Below are 15,199 nucleotides of genomic sequence, written 5' to 3'. Positions count from 1 at the left end.
ATCTTCTCAGAATGATTGCCATGGAAGTACAATGCAACATAGACTTAACATTTAAACATCAATCAATATAATTATTGTGTCAAAATAAGAGCAATGCTTAGAAGTCTTTGCTAAATCAAATATCTGGATATACTCGAGTCCCTTGCTATGACTGCCTTTTCTCCTGTCTTTTCTTCCTATTCTTTACATGCCTGTTAATTTTTTATTGAAAGCTGGACATTGTAATATATGGTAATGACTCTGGATTCTCCTGGGTTTTTTTTTCCCCTGAGTATTATTGATTTTATTTTTGTTTGTTCTGTTTGACAGTTAACTTGTCCGGATTCAAACTGCCAATATTGCCTCCCCTGGGGCATGCTGCTTTTGATATCTCTGCTTCATTTTCATGGTTTTCCATGCTCTTTTAGCTTGGCTCCCTAGAGATTGATTTCCCTATGCCTGTGTAATTTGCTGGTCAGTTAGCAATGGAGATCACCTTCTTTGTGGGTTCCTCCATTCTAGGGATTCTCCTCTTATTTCCAGCTGTTCTGGCAACTTAGGACTATTCACTGACATACCAAGTTTCTGAAGTTTCAGCTTTCTGTCACTCAAAGTACACACAGCACAGGGAGGAATACATCCCCTTAAGTAAAGCATCAAAGTAGAGGTATAATTTACATTTATACATCTCAAATAATTTTTTTTTTTTTTTTTCAGACAGAGTCCTGCTCTGTCGCCCAGGCTGGAATGCAGTGGCGCAATCTCGGCTCACTGCAAGCGCTGCTTCCCAGGTTCACACCATTCTCCTGCCTCAGCCTCCCGAGTAGCTGGGACTACAGGTGCCCGCCACCATGCCTGGCTAATTTTTTGTATTTTTAGTAGAGACGGGGTTTCACCATGTTAGCCAGGATGGTCTCCATCTCCTAACCTCATGATTCTCCCGCCTGGGCCTCCCAAAGTGCTGGGAATGGGAATACAGATGTGAGCCACCGTGCCCGGCCGAATAGTGGTCTTTTAAGACTAGATTTCTATTGGTTTTGCTTGCTTTTTCCTCAGGCTTCATGGAGTCTCCTTCACTCATACAGAGTTTTGCTGTGAGACATGGATTTGGGCAGTTCTATCGCATTTCTTCTCTGGTTCTCATTCCCAAGATTTCCTACTTAAATTTGCAGTGGCTTTTCAAGTCTTAACTCCAGTCTCTGGCACTTGTTGCCAGTAAGGCTATGATTTCTTTTTTTTTTCTAACAGTATTTCCCACAGCCATAGTCATGAAGATTGGGCAGGATCCTCGATCCCAAAACCAGTAAGTCACAATTTTTACTCCTCTAATTTGCAGGTCTTTTTTTCTCTTCTATGATTTCTGTATGCCTTTGCTTTCCAATGTAATACTTTAATAAAATTCAAATACTTGTTTTTACAAATTTAACCATACTTTATTATTGTTATATGCAGGGCAGTGTGATACTGGCATAAAGATAGGCATGCTATGTTTGGAATGTGTCTCCTCCAAAATTCATGTTGAAACTTAATGGCTAATATGATGGTATTAAGAGGTGATGCCTTTAAGAGGTGGTTGGGCTATGAGGACATCTCGTGAGTGAATGGGATTAGCTGCTCTTATAAAAGGGCTTGACAGAGGGAGTTTGGTCCCTTTCTTGTCATCCTGACATGTGAGGACAGGGCAAGAAGGCCTTCACCAGAGACCAGATGATGGCGCCTTGCTCTTGAACATCCCCAAACTGCAAAACGTTGAGAAATAAATTTCCATTTCTAAATTACCCAGTTGTAGTATTGTTATAGCAGCACACAACAAACTAAGACACTGATCTACAGATCAATGAGAGTATTATAGAGAGCATCATATATACACATATGTGTATGACAGATAGAGATATAGATATGTGTACACATATGAAGACATTCATATTCAACAGATCTTTGTCAAAAGTGTTAAGGTGATTCAAAAGAACAGCCATTTTTACAAGTGGTGCTGGATAAACTAGATATCTGTATGGATATAAAAATGAACATAGACTTACACCACAAAACAAAATAGATAATAGACTTAAATGTACCTGTTAAAACTAGAAACCTCCGAGATTAAAAGAGGACTTTTCCTTGTGACTTCTTTCTCCTCTATCATTACTGCAAGTACTCCTTCAGCTTTGTTGTTGTTGTTGTTGTTGCATTGAACAACATGTGATTACCTGTTTTAGTAGGCACAGAAATTATATTGTTTTTTTGGTTTGTTTGTTTGTTTTAGACAGTCTCACTCTGTCACCCAGGCTATAGTGCAGTAGCATGATTTTAGCTCATGATGCCTGGAACTCCTGGGCTCAAGTGATTCTCCCACCTCAGCCTTCTGAGTAGCTAGGGCTACAGGCACATGCAGCCATGTCTGGCTAATTTTACAATTTTATTTTTTGTAGAGACAGGGTCATACTATATTCCCCAGGCTGCTTTCAAACTCCTGGCCACAAGCAATCTCACCACCTGAGCCCCACACAATCCACCACACAGTCCCCCACCCCGAGAAGCCATTCCCCTTCAATTTCACAGTTAGGCTCTCAGCTGCATAACAGTATGTGGCCTGTGAGTGTGACCTTGGAGGCTCTTCCTCAGGCTCTGCTAAAAATAATTAAATTCTTTCTGAATGTCTGGTTACCTGTAACTTTTGATAAATGAAACAGTGAGTCAATAACATTCTTGTACATATTGGTATATGTATTTGTGGGATTTATTTTTACATGGTAAATCATTAGAAGCGGACTGTTCTGTGCCGATGATTCTCAGATTTGTACCTGCAGTCTACACTTCTATTTGAACTTCAACTTCATACCAAAATATATCTCATATACACTCATTTGTGTCCATCTCCACCGTCACTACCCGGATTCAAGTTACCACAATCTTTTGCCTAATTTGCTGCAATATTTATTTATTTAGAGACAGAGTTTCGCTCTGTCTCCCAGGCTGGAGTGCGGTGGCATGATCTTGGCTCACTGCCACCTCTACCTCCTGGGCTCAAGCGAGCACGTCCGGCTAATTTTTGCATTTTTAGTAGAGACGGGGTTTCACCATGTTGGCCAGGCTGGTCTCGAACTCTTGATCTCAAGTGATCCACCTGCCTTAGCCTCCCAAAGTGCTAGGATTACAGGCGTGAGCCACCATGCCTGGACACAATAATTTTTTTTTTTTTTTTTTGAGACAGGTGTCGCTCTGTCACCCAGGCTGGAGTGCAGTGGCGTGATCTCTCAGCTCACTGCAGCCTCCACCTCCTGGGTTCAAGTCATTCTTGTGCCTCAGCCTCCCAAGTACCTGAGATTACAGGCGTGTGCCACCATAATACACTAAGTTTTGTATTTTTAGTAGAGATGGGGTTTTGCCATGTTGCCCAGGCTGGTCTTGAACTCCTGACCTCAACTGATCCATCTGCCTCGGCCTCCCAAAGTGCTAGGATTACAGGCTTTGAGTCACCACACCTGGCCCTCAATAGATTTCTAATTGCCTTGACCTTATAATTTTAAACTATGTTTATTGTAACAAATTGAAGTTTAGTGAGCATTTAGATTATATTTTAAATGTTAATAATCTCTTGATCCCTCTATTTTCACTTTCAAATTAACCAATATTAATAGGTTGGGGTGTATTCTTTCATACTTTATTCTATAATCATACAAAGATATTTTCACTCATGTTTAAAATGTTTACAACCCAATGGGCCAGATATATTGTTATGCTAATTTGACTACCAGTGAAGCTAAATAACATCCTCTTCTATTAATTATATACATTATTGGAATATCATTATGCTATTAATTTGTAGCAACTCTTTGTATAGAGGTACCATCTGTTTCTAATTTTCCTGTCATTTGCCTTTTTACTTTTTGTATCATGTCTATTACCGTATATAAGAAATTTATTCAGGAAAATGATCTTTTCATTTATGGTTTTGAGGATTCCTGCTTAAGCAAGCCTCTCTTTAATTCCTGTATCCAAGTTGCACTTGGGAATATTCTTACTTTAATATTCATGTTTTCAATCTAAATGGATGTTAAAATTTGTACTTTTTAGCAAATGGTAATGAGGTGGTTTAACTTTTTTACAGATTATCACATAGACAGCTAACATCATTTAAGTAAATCATAATTCTCCTCTTAACTGAAACCCTATTTCATCATATACTAAATTTCGATTTAGTCCAGTGTCCAGATCTTGGTGTCTAAATACAGTTCTTCTTTAAAAGGAAACAGCGTTCTTCGGAAGAATGGCTGATTCTGCATCTATGGCTGAGAAAATACAAGCTGAGCCTAGAGCATCTTGTACTGCCAGAAATTAAAGAAGTGTTCAGAAGACAGAAGAATTTGGGGACATGTCAAAAGGACAAAGAAGCCAACATGACCCAAAGACCTTTGGTCTTTGGAATTATATATTTTGAACAACAAAATATATAAGGTATAAGGTAGTATTGAATAAGCCAAATGAATCTACTATACAACAGGAAAAATAGTAACTTCAGTAAATTTACAGTGCAGAAACCCGGCAAATGAAGTCTTTTTTTTTTTTTAACCCAAAACCCAACGAAAAGCTTTATTTTTATATTTAGGTTTGATGTATGAACAGCCATGCAGAACATGGCTGGACATGACTGGACACAAAGGATGTGGCCTAATGGTGATGGACGGAGTGGGGAAACCCAGCAAGGCTGCTTTGAACAATTTCCCTTCCCCTGGGTATGGGGCAGGGCCCCTCGGGAATGAAGGTCCTCCAGGGAGAAGGAAGAGAGTGACCTTGCTAGGTTTTATGGCTAGCTTTGGGAGAGATGATTTCTAGTTTCTATGACCTGCCTTGGGGAAAACAAATTCTGGTTTCTGTGACTCACTCTGTGGGAGAAAAGGGGACAGGAACCAGGAAGGAAGGACAAAGACTAGGCTTCTGAGACCTTCCAGTCTCCTCTGGGTCAGAGTAATCCGCATGCCAAGGTGCCATACTTTGGGGTTTAATGAGCCCTGACAGCAGGTCCTTGCAGATTTCAGAGGCAACCTGTGATCTAAGTAATTGGTTTTCAGTCCCTCAATTTCAGAGGACTTTAGCAAAGCCTGGTTGAAATGGCCAAGTGTTAGAAGAACCCCTTCAAAGTTGAAATTCATCAAGTTCTTCAGCTGAGGGCGTAAAAATCGCAGATGTAAGGTTAGGAAGAGTTAGGACTTCTGGAGTCTTCCCTGCACGCCCTGACTCTTGAGCGTCAACAGGTCAGAAGCTCACAGTATGTGATCCTCCTGTGGCTAGCAGTGATGTGTTTTAGAGTAACATGTTCAGAATGAAACTGCCACACTTAGTCAAGCTTCAAGGGACTTTTGAAGACATGTGTGGCCCACACTGGCCTCATAGGAACACAGGTGCTCCAGGACCCAATGGGTTCAGGACTAGGTGGGGGGAAACTTCAACCCTGAAAACATCCTCCTGCTGTCTAGACCAGCCTGCCCCATGGCCAAGAGCCGTGAGAACCCCAGCCACCCCTTGGGTTGCACCGCTGCCAGTGCTAGAATTTTGCCCTTCCTGGGCAGAAAAGCTCAACATTTGGCTCAGGACATAACTGGAAAGAAATACCCACCATGTTTTTCACAGTGGGGCATGAAAATACAGGCAAGCAGGAGCCTGACATGTCTGTGGGCCACCCAGCAGGAGGTGGATAGGCTGCGCTTCTCAGGTTGCTTTGAGAAGCCTTCCTTTAGTGGGCAGGGAGTGCCTTTCCGGAAGAAGTCCTTGGGTGGGACATGCTGATCCTGAATGAATCCTAAGAAGTACAAGACCCGAAGACAGTAAGCCTGTGTTCCCAGCCAGCGCTGGTGGCAGCTGGGTTCCCGGCAGGTGGAGCCGACGTGGTCTGGAGCCCACAGCCACACTCTGGCACCTCCTCAGGTGGTTTTCAAGGGTGGGTTCCAGCCAGGTAAGTCCTAGGCACTCCTGCTGCAGGCCACTTTCAATGACCTACATTCCCCAAACCATCAGGTCCCAACTTTGCTGGCACACGGTGTCAACTGTGGTGTCCCGCGGGGTGGATGAGGGGTGTCAGGGACTCTTCTGGCCTTGTCACCCAGACCCCCCTCCCCGTCCTTAGGGTCCCTGCACTCAGCGGCTGTTCTGGGGCCAGGCACTCTGGACCCCCCATGGCGCACATGCATCTATTCTGACTTATGCCCAATTCACTGGAGTCTGTGGGAACTGATGCTGGTGAGGACACCACTGTTCTCAGAGTCATCTCTGCTTGTGGATTCTTCTCAGCGCAAATGTAGCACCTGATACGATTTTTTTCTTTTCTGTTTTAGAGATGGGGGTCTTGTTCTGTTACAGCCCAGGCTGGAGTGCAGTGGCACAATAACAGCTCACTTGACCTCTCGGGTTTGAGCGATCCTCTCATTTCAGCCTCCTTAGTAGCTGGGACTGCAGGCATGGCACCACCACAGCTGGCCTGAATTTTCTTTAATGGTTTGGAGTTTCCATCAAACTAAACACTAATCAAAGGATAGCATTATACAGTATATGAAATTATAACATTAATACATTTTTTTCCTTTAAAAAAAAAGTCATATTAATACATGTATGATAGGGTTGGCTGCTGGGAGAAAATCTGGCCATTCTGGGAATGTTCTTCCTTGTGGGAAAGTTTACAACTACAGTGCTGCAAGACCTGTGTGCACAAGTAGGTGACATATCTGGGATCACTGGCTTTGTCAGGACCCCTAGAGTTTGTGCAAATTTAGCTTTCCCTTTACATGAAGAGAGACCAGCACTGCCCCATGGAGAGCAGAAGGCCCAGGAAGGTCCATCCATGGCCTTTGCCTCTTAAAAGAAACGTCTACTCTAACTTATGTCCACATCACCTTCTCCTGAAGATTCCAGAAGTAAAGGATAAATAAGAAAAGCAGGATGGCACTTTGCGAGGCCAAGGCAGCTGGATCACCTGAGGTCAAGAGTTCGAGACCAGCCTGGCCAACATGTAGAAACCCCATGTCTTCTAAAAATACTAAATTAGCCGGGCATGGTGGTGTATGCCCGTAATCCCAGCTACTCGGGAGGTTGAGGCAGGAAAATCGCTTGAACTCGGGAAGTGGAGTTCGCGGTGAGCTGAGATTGCACCATTGCACTCCAGCCTGGGCAACAAGAGCAAAACTCTGTCACACACACACACACACACACACACACACACACGCGGAAAGAAAGAAAAGAAAAAGGAAGAAAAGAAAGGAAAGGAAAGGAAAGGAGGAAGGAAGGAAGGAAGGAAGGAAGGAAGGAAGGAAGGAAGGAAGGAAGGAAGGAAGGAAGGAAGAAAAAGAATGGGCAAGCTGGCCTCTCCTGGAACACCAGCACCGTGGGAAGTCAAGGCAGGCTAACCTCTTGAGCCCAGGAGTTCGAGACCAGTGTGCTACTGCACTCCTGCCTAGGTGAAAGCAAGACCTTGCCTCAAAAGAAAAAAAAAAAAAAAAGGCCAAGTACAGTGGCTCACACCTGTAACTCCAGCACTTTGGGAGGCCGAAGCAGGTGGATCCCTTGAGTCCAGAAGTTTGAGACCAGCCTGGGCAATGTGGCAAAACCTCATCTATACAAAAAGCGCAAAACATTATTTGGTTGTGTTGGTGCGCACCTGTGGTCCCAAGTCCTTGGGAGGCTGAGGTGGGAGAATCACCTGAGTCTGACAACTTGAGGTTGCAGTGAGCTGTGCTTATGCCACTGCACCCCAGCTTGGGCAACAGAGAGACCCTCAAAAACCACCAGAGGTTTCCCTTCCAGCAGCAACACAAACTAAATCTTAATCAAGAGGTTAACATAAAGAGTGATGTCATGGATATTATACATCTCCTGATTATGGTGTGATGATAAAAGTCACTTGACACCTGTAATAATCTTTCCAAAAAAATCCAGAATCCCAATCTAATTGTGAAAATGACGAGCCAAGAATGGAGGTCATTCTACAGGATACCAGGCCAGGACTCCTCAAGAATATCAAGGTCATGAAAACAAAATGAGAAAATGAAAAATGACAATGGGGAGACAACTAAATGTAATGTGGCACCCTTGACTGGGTACTGGAATAAAAAGGACCTAAGTGGAAAAGTTGGTGAAATTCAAATATAATCTCAATTCAGTTAACAATGTGCAAATATTGGATTCTTGGTTTTCGCAAATATACTAAGGTAAGATATTAACAATAGGGAAACTGGATGAGAGGTGTAGGGGAGCTAAGTAGCTTTGTAACCTTCCCGTAAATGCCTGGATTTTTTCTATTTCCTTATTTTAGTTAACTAGATTACTTGGATTTATAGATGGGTACTGTTCTATTGTTTTGAGGCATAAAATTCATACACCAAAGTGCAAAAATGTTAACTTTTTTAAAACATATGTACACACAATTGTTAATTACCATCCAGATGTCTATATACAATTCTAACAACCAGAAGGTCCCTTGTGTCCCAACCCAACTAATAATCACCATGACCTGAGGTAATCACTGTTTTGACTTCAGCCACAATAGCTAAATGTTGCAGTCTTTGAACTTCACATAAACAGAATCAGACTGTGTACCTGTTTGTGTGTCCTGTATGGCTGACCTCCATAAGTGCTCCACACATGTTGTTATTCTTTAAATGTAGAAATTTATTTTACATTTCTACCTTATTTACATAAAGGTAGATTATTCTTTAAATGTCAATGAAATCAAGTTGGTTTTCCATTCTATATTCTTATTTTCTACGGCTTGCATCAATTCTGAAAGTGTAGAAATCTCTATTATTGTGGATTCCTCTATTTTTGTCATGCAATTCCGTTAGTATTAGCTTTATGTATTTTGAAGCTTAGTGGGTATATATATGTTTGAGATTGATAGACTCCATCCGTATGAAAGGACCTTTGTTACCTCAATGCTCAAATTTTTCCAAAATTAATATAATCACTCTAGGTTTCTTCTAATTTCTTCAGATCTTTTTATCATGGTTTACATTTTCCATCTATTTATTTGTAGCCTATTTGTGTCTTTGCGTTTCCAGTAGGTTTCTTATAAGAGCATATAGGTCTTGCTTCTTTCATCCAGTGTGACAATGCTGTCTTGGAACTGGGGTGTTTAATCATTACATTCAGTGTAATTATGAGTATGGCAGGGTTTCTCTAATTTGCTCATTTCCTTTTTCTGGTTTCTTTCGGATCAAGTATTTATAATTTCATTTTCCTCCCTACTTTGGGAGTATTTGCAGTATCCTTCAAGATGATGTGCAATCTGTGTATAGTATAACAACCTTACAATAGTGTACTTCCACTTCTCCCCTTGGCCTATGTGCTCTTGCTGCTGTATATTTTACTTGTACTAAGTTCCACAATTTACTCTATTTGCTGTAGTCAATTATCTTCCAAAGAAACTCTTAAATATATCTATCCACATAGCATTTCCTGTGCTCTCACCTTGTGTAGGACCAGATTGCTGATATGTTTTCTTCTGCCAAAAAAATCTAGTATTTTCTGCATTAGATCTGTTAGTGAATTCTTTCAGATTTTGAAGAGCTTGTTTGTAGTTCACATACGTTTTTGAAAGATATTTTCACTGAGTACAGAATATTAGACCGGTATTTTTTTCTTTCAGTACGTTGAGGTGGCACCACCCTTTGGCTTGCACTGCTTCTGACAAGTCGGCTGTCATCCTTAGAACTGTTCCTCTATACAGTACCTTATTCCCCACCCCCAACCCCCGCGGTTGCCTTAAGATTGTATCACTGCCTTTTTCTTCCCCATCTTCATGTTTCCTATGCTTAGGGTTTTTCAAGTTTGTTGCCTTTGTGGTAGTTTCCTCAAAGGCATATGATTTCCTTATAGATAGTACTCATCTAAGACTTGAAGAGGAACTTCTGCAGATTTCCAGAGACATCTGTGAACCTCTGCTCTCTGGTACTTTCTGTATTACCTTTAGTGGCCTTGGGCTTTCTGCCCACCTGTTTCATCTTAACTCAGGGAGATTGCAAAGGTCCATCCAGGTAACTCCCTGCGATGTGTCCTAGAAATTCTCTCAAGCAAGCTGGAAGCATTAATAGGACTCACCTTGTTTTCCTTTCTCAGGTACCTCTCCTCCACAGACTTAATGTACTGAAAAATGCTGCCTGATACATTTTGTCTAGTTTGTTACGGGTCGAAGGGTAAATCTTGGCCTGAAGCAGAAGTTCTCTGCTCTTTTTTTCTCTGAATTATGTTTGATCTGCCAGTATTTTCCTGTATTCTTGATAAAGACTTAATTTTCTCTAGTGTAGGCTTTCAAAGTCACACAATTCCAAGCACTGCTTTAGCTGCATCTCACAGGTGTTGACAAATTGTATTTTCTTATTTTTTGAGACAGCGTCTCGCTCTGTCACCAAGGCTGGAGTGCAATGGCGCGACCTCGGCTCATTGAAACTTCCACCTTCCGGGTTCAAAGGATTCTCCCGCCTCAGCCTCCCAAGCAGCTGCGACTACTGGTGCGTGCCACCACGCCTGGCTTTTTTGTATTTTTAGTAGAGATGGGGTTTCAGCGTGTTAGCCAGGATGGTCTCGATGTCCTGACCTCGTGATCATCCCCCTCGGCCTCTAAAGTGCTGGGATTACAGGCGTAAGCCACTGTACCTGGCCTGATAAATTGTATTTTCATTCAAAAAAATCCCACTGCTATTTGCTGATCCATGGGGATGTTTAATTCCAAACTTTTTCTTTTCCCATTCTCTTATTTCCAAACTGAAAATATTTATTACAAATACACAATTGGTTTTGTCAATTTATCTTAACCCTGTCTGATACTCTGGATTAACTGGAGTGTAAAATCCACTTCTAGGTACAACAGTTTAACTGGCTTGCTATTTTGTCATTGTCTCTTAAAAAACTAATTTGTATTAATCATTTTCATTACTCCAACTTTTCCTTTCTACTTCTTGTTATACCTTTATTATTCTCTCAGTGGTTATGGAGATTAAAATATGGTTCCATGATTTATTAGAGTCTACCTTAGATACTACTTTTACCATTTACTGAGGAATGAATCTCACAATGGCTCAAATTACCTACTTCCACTTCTTTTATTTCCACATTTTAAACTTCTTAAAACACTATTGGTCTTTGTCACGTAGTTATCCTAAAATTTAGTGCTGTTTTGATCATATAGATTTGTAATAACTTTAATTTGCTTAAGTAAGACTTTTTACTATTCCCTTACCATCCAGTATGGTTCTTTCGGATCTATTCTCCAAGCAGTGGGCAATTCGTATTAAAACTAACTAGATCACTTCAAACTGTTCACTATTTTCCAACTGTTCTTCGCGTACAATGTAAATTCCCTTCTATGGCTTACTAGGCTTGCATGACAGGTGCTCCTAACTCTACAATTCTGTCTTAAGACCATTTTTCCCCCAAGCTATTTACTGGCTTATCATCATATCCAGGAGCAGACTTAGCCCCGCTGGCACTGAACTCTTAAGAATTCAGCTACCAAGTATAATTTGCCTGACCCCGAGGTCTTATACTTACTGTCCTAAGAGCAGTATACACCTACCCCTTTTATATCCTTCATAGCAATCAGAATTGTTATCCTTGCTTCAATCAAGGTATCTAACATTAGTTCACTGCCTAACATGCAGTAATATAATGCATTAGTATGTTTATATGTTCATACTGTGAATATTCTAATTTTTCAGATACTCTCAAATTGGCCTTGAAAGGGCTGTGCTAACTTACCCTCTAATAAAAAAAAATTAAGGATTTTACAAAAATAGACCATACTGATTCAAATAGCCCCAGAAAATATAATCAAAAGGGCACTAAGCAATGATACCAGAATGCAGTGGTGCCTAAAATGAATGATGAATGTTTAACTTATGGTAAGTGTTAAATGTCTTTGGAGTCCTTGAGCAAGACTTTCTTTTGTATCTACATTAACTATAAACCCTGACATCTCCTTCCCTCCTAATCTTTACCAACAGATGAATAGTCTCCAAAAGTAGAGAAAACATAGTGTAGGTTTGCTAATTTCCAATGGCTTCACCAAAATTACAGGTTACACATTTTATGTCTCTCTTATCAGTCATCAGTGCGTCAAAATGTAGTTTTTCACGGTCAGGTACCTGCCTTAGACTTCATGATATGCAATACTTTATGGGAGGCCTGAATTTAAACACATTTTCATTAACACTAATTTGAAGAAAAAACACAAAACATAACTTTCCTTATTCTATTTTTTTCCTTCTTAGCACTCTTCTATCCCAGGGTTTTAGTGCCACAGGTACTGTGTGTGCAGCCTGAGAATACTGATGTAGTCTTCATTACATCAGAGTCTACTGATGTAGACTTTATCAGTCTCTTCTGGTAGAATTAACTACATTCTCCTTAACCTTTCCCTTTTTGTGATTCTAAGGCATCTATTAATAGGAGACATAATTGTGAGTGTGATATAGGGCAACACAATCTTGTAATTCTAACTGCACCATTTACAAAGGTGGAAATATTTCCTATTCTCATGTCACATTTGCTGATACCACATTAAAATTCTTAGGCTCTAATACATTATTCAACTTATAAGAATACAGATAATTTGTTTTCCCTGATCAGAATTCTGATACATGGAAATAGCTGCTGAAAAAGCAACATTTTTGACAGGTTCACAGTCAACAGCTAGATTGGGGTAACAGTGTCACTAAGAGTTAATAGATAAGAGGATAGACTATAATTAATTGGATTTGCTTCATCCAAACTGAACACTTCCATTTTGGTTTTGAGTTTTAGGTGTTTAATTCATTACTTACCACAGAAATAGCTCATTAACAGTTAGTGTTATTTATTATATAAGCCAAAATAAATGTCCAAACCATTTGTCAGTAAAAATCTACTGGTCTAGTTATCAATTATGTATTTTATATTTTCTTGTATTGAAAGCTTTTTAACTATACTTATAAAATTTGGTTCTACCTAGTACATGATATGCTTGTTCATAGTTATTTTAACCTAACAAAGCATTTTGAACTCTATCATCTGCTCCTCCCAGTTAGGTAAATTACTTTTTGATTTGTTGCTTATTTTGCCAATGATGCACCCCAATACACTTCAGTTGTTTATCAATACGAAATACAACATGAGACGCAGGTTTGGTGAATTAGAGGATTTAGGGAAAATTTAAATGCAGTAAAATTGCCTGTATGACATGTGAAGGGAGATACAGGCCAGGCATAGTGGCTCACACCTATAATCCTAGCACTTTCAGAGGCCAAGATAGGAATATCGCTTGAGTCCAGGAATTCGAGACCAGCCTGCCCAACACTGCAAGACCCATCTTGACAAAAAAAATAAATAAATAAGAGATACACAGGAGGCAGCTACATACATGGATCTGGTGCTCTAGAAAGAGTAAGTGGGAAATAGGCATCTGAGAATATATACACACACACACACGTATACATATATGTACATGTACATATATGTATACGTGCGTGTGTATATATATGAAATATCTGTAAACATGGAGAAGGGATAAAAACTGTCAATATTTGTTGTATACATATGTGCCACTTTATTATTTATAATAATTCCCACAAGGTATTAACAGTCATTTTCATTTTATAGGTGTAACAAACTTAGGCATAAAGAATGTCCCGAGTCACTCAGTTACCATGAACTAAACTGAAGTCAGCAGAAGAACCAGAGAGTAACCAAGTATCAGTGAAAACTCTACCACTGCATCACACCCATTAAAGTAAACTTTAGTTCCTATTACTTTTAGGTTGGAGGTACTTAGCCTTTGTGATAACCTCACCAATAACAGGTTATAGATGTTTCATTTTAGGACAGGTGCAAAATACCACTGTTCTGTGTTCAACACTTAGGTATTCAAATTATCAGTATTCTGTAGTCAATATTCACTGTGGTCCAGTTTGATTCCGACATCATTACTACAAAGTTCCCTGTCCTTCTCCGAGGTTTCCCACAGCCATCGTATTTTTGAGCTCCCTAAAAAAATATTCAGTGTTGCGAAGAGAATAACCTTAGCTTGCCTTACTCATCTATAAACTTGTCCTTCAAGACTGCATGTCAACTTGTTAAGAGTTTGCCTCTATTCAGGCAAAACTGTTCCTATTTTATCAGAGGCTTTATCTCTAACTTGAAGAACAATAGGTCCTCTGTATTCACGGGTTCTGTATCCAGCATCCATAGATTCAACACCTGCAAATTAAAAATATTCAGGGGAAAAGAAAACCCTACAAAGTTCCAAAGACAATACCTGAATTTGCCATATGGTGTTATGCTGAATCTACGTGAAGTAACGTATGGCATTGTATTAGGGTTACTCTAGAGATGATTTAAAGTATATGAGAGGATATACACAGGTTACATGCAAATACCATGCTGTTTTACGTAAGGGACTTAAGCACCCTTGAATTTTAGTATCTGTGGGTGATCCTGGAACCAATTCCCCACAGACACTTAAGTACAACTGTATTTTATAAGAGCTTTTCTCCTACTAAATTGAGGTTAGGGGGAGGAGTTGTCCTATGCATTTTTAGCTTCAGATTTAGGTATTTTTATTTCTCTGAATAAAATAGTATAGCTTTCCTCAAAATCTTTTTAGATATATTTTAATCATGCACTGAAGTATTTAGAATGTACCAAGTTAATGTTAACATTTTTCTTACCCCGGCACCTTTTATTTTGCTAAACAAATATTCAAGAACTATTACTACATGTTTATTTTTTGTACCTGTGTGTAATGTTACAACACCCTTATTTAAGCAGCCAGGTAGTTCAATGTGGCTGGGGAAAAAAAACCCATTGTTTACTGCTCACTCTCAATGACTACAAACTTGGCTGTAATGCAATCTGGACCCATCCCTCCTCATACTGTAATTAACTGTGGAGGCTCTCATTTAATGTTGAAGGCACCCCCCACCGCCTTGCCACAGCTCTAGAACCCACGTTTTCTCCTATTTGATACCTCTCCAAAAATTTTTCCCTCCCTCTCTCCATCTACTTTCCCCTCTATCAGAGAATAAAGGCTTGCCAAAGGTCACAAAAGTCAATTTAAAAAATAAATAACAAGTATAAAATGAATATACCTGAGTAGATATATAAAAGAAATGGAGACAAATCTTTCTTATAGAAAAATTCCAAATACTGTGTACATACTTAACCCGAAAAGGATGTGGAACTTAATTCTCCCGTCTTATTATGA

The sequence above is a fragment of the Macaca mulatta genome, chromosome 1 (genome assembly GCF_049350105.2).
Source record: "Macaca mulatta isolate MMU2019108-1 chromosome 1, T2T-MMU8v2.0, whole genome shotgun sequence".
Lineage (NCBI taxonomy): Eukaryota > Metazoa > Chordata > Mammalia > Primates > Cercopithecidae > Macaca > Macaca mulatta.
This window is presented reverse-complemented; position numbering follows the sequence as displayed.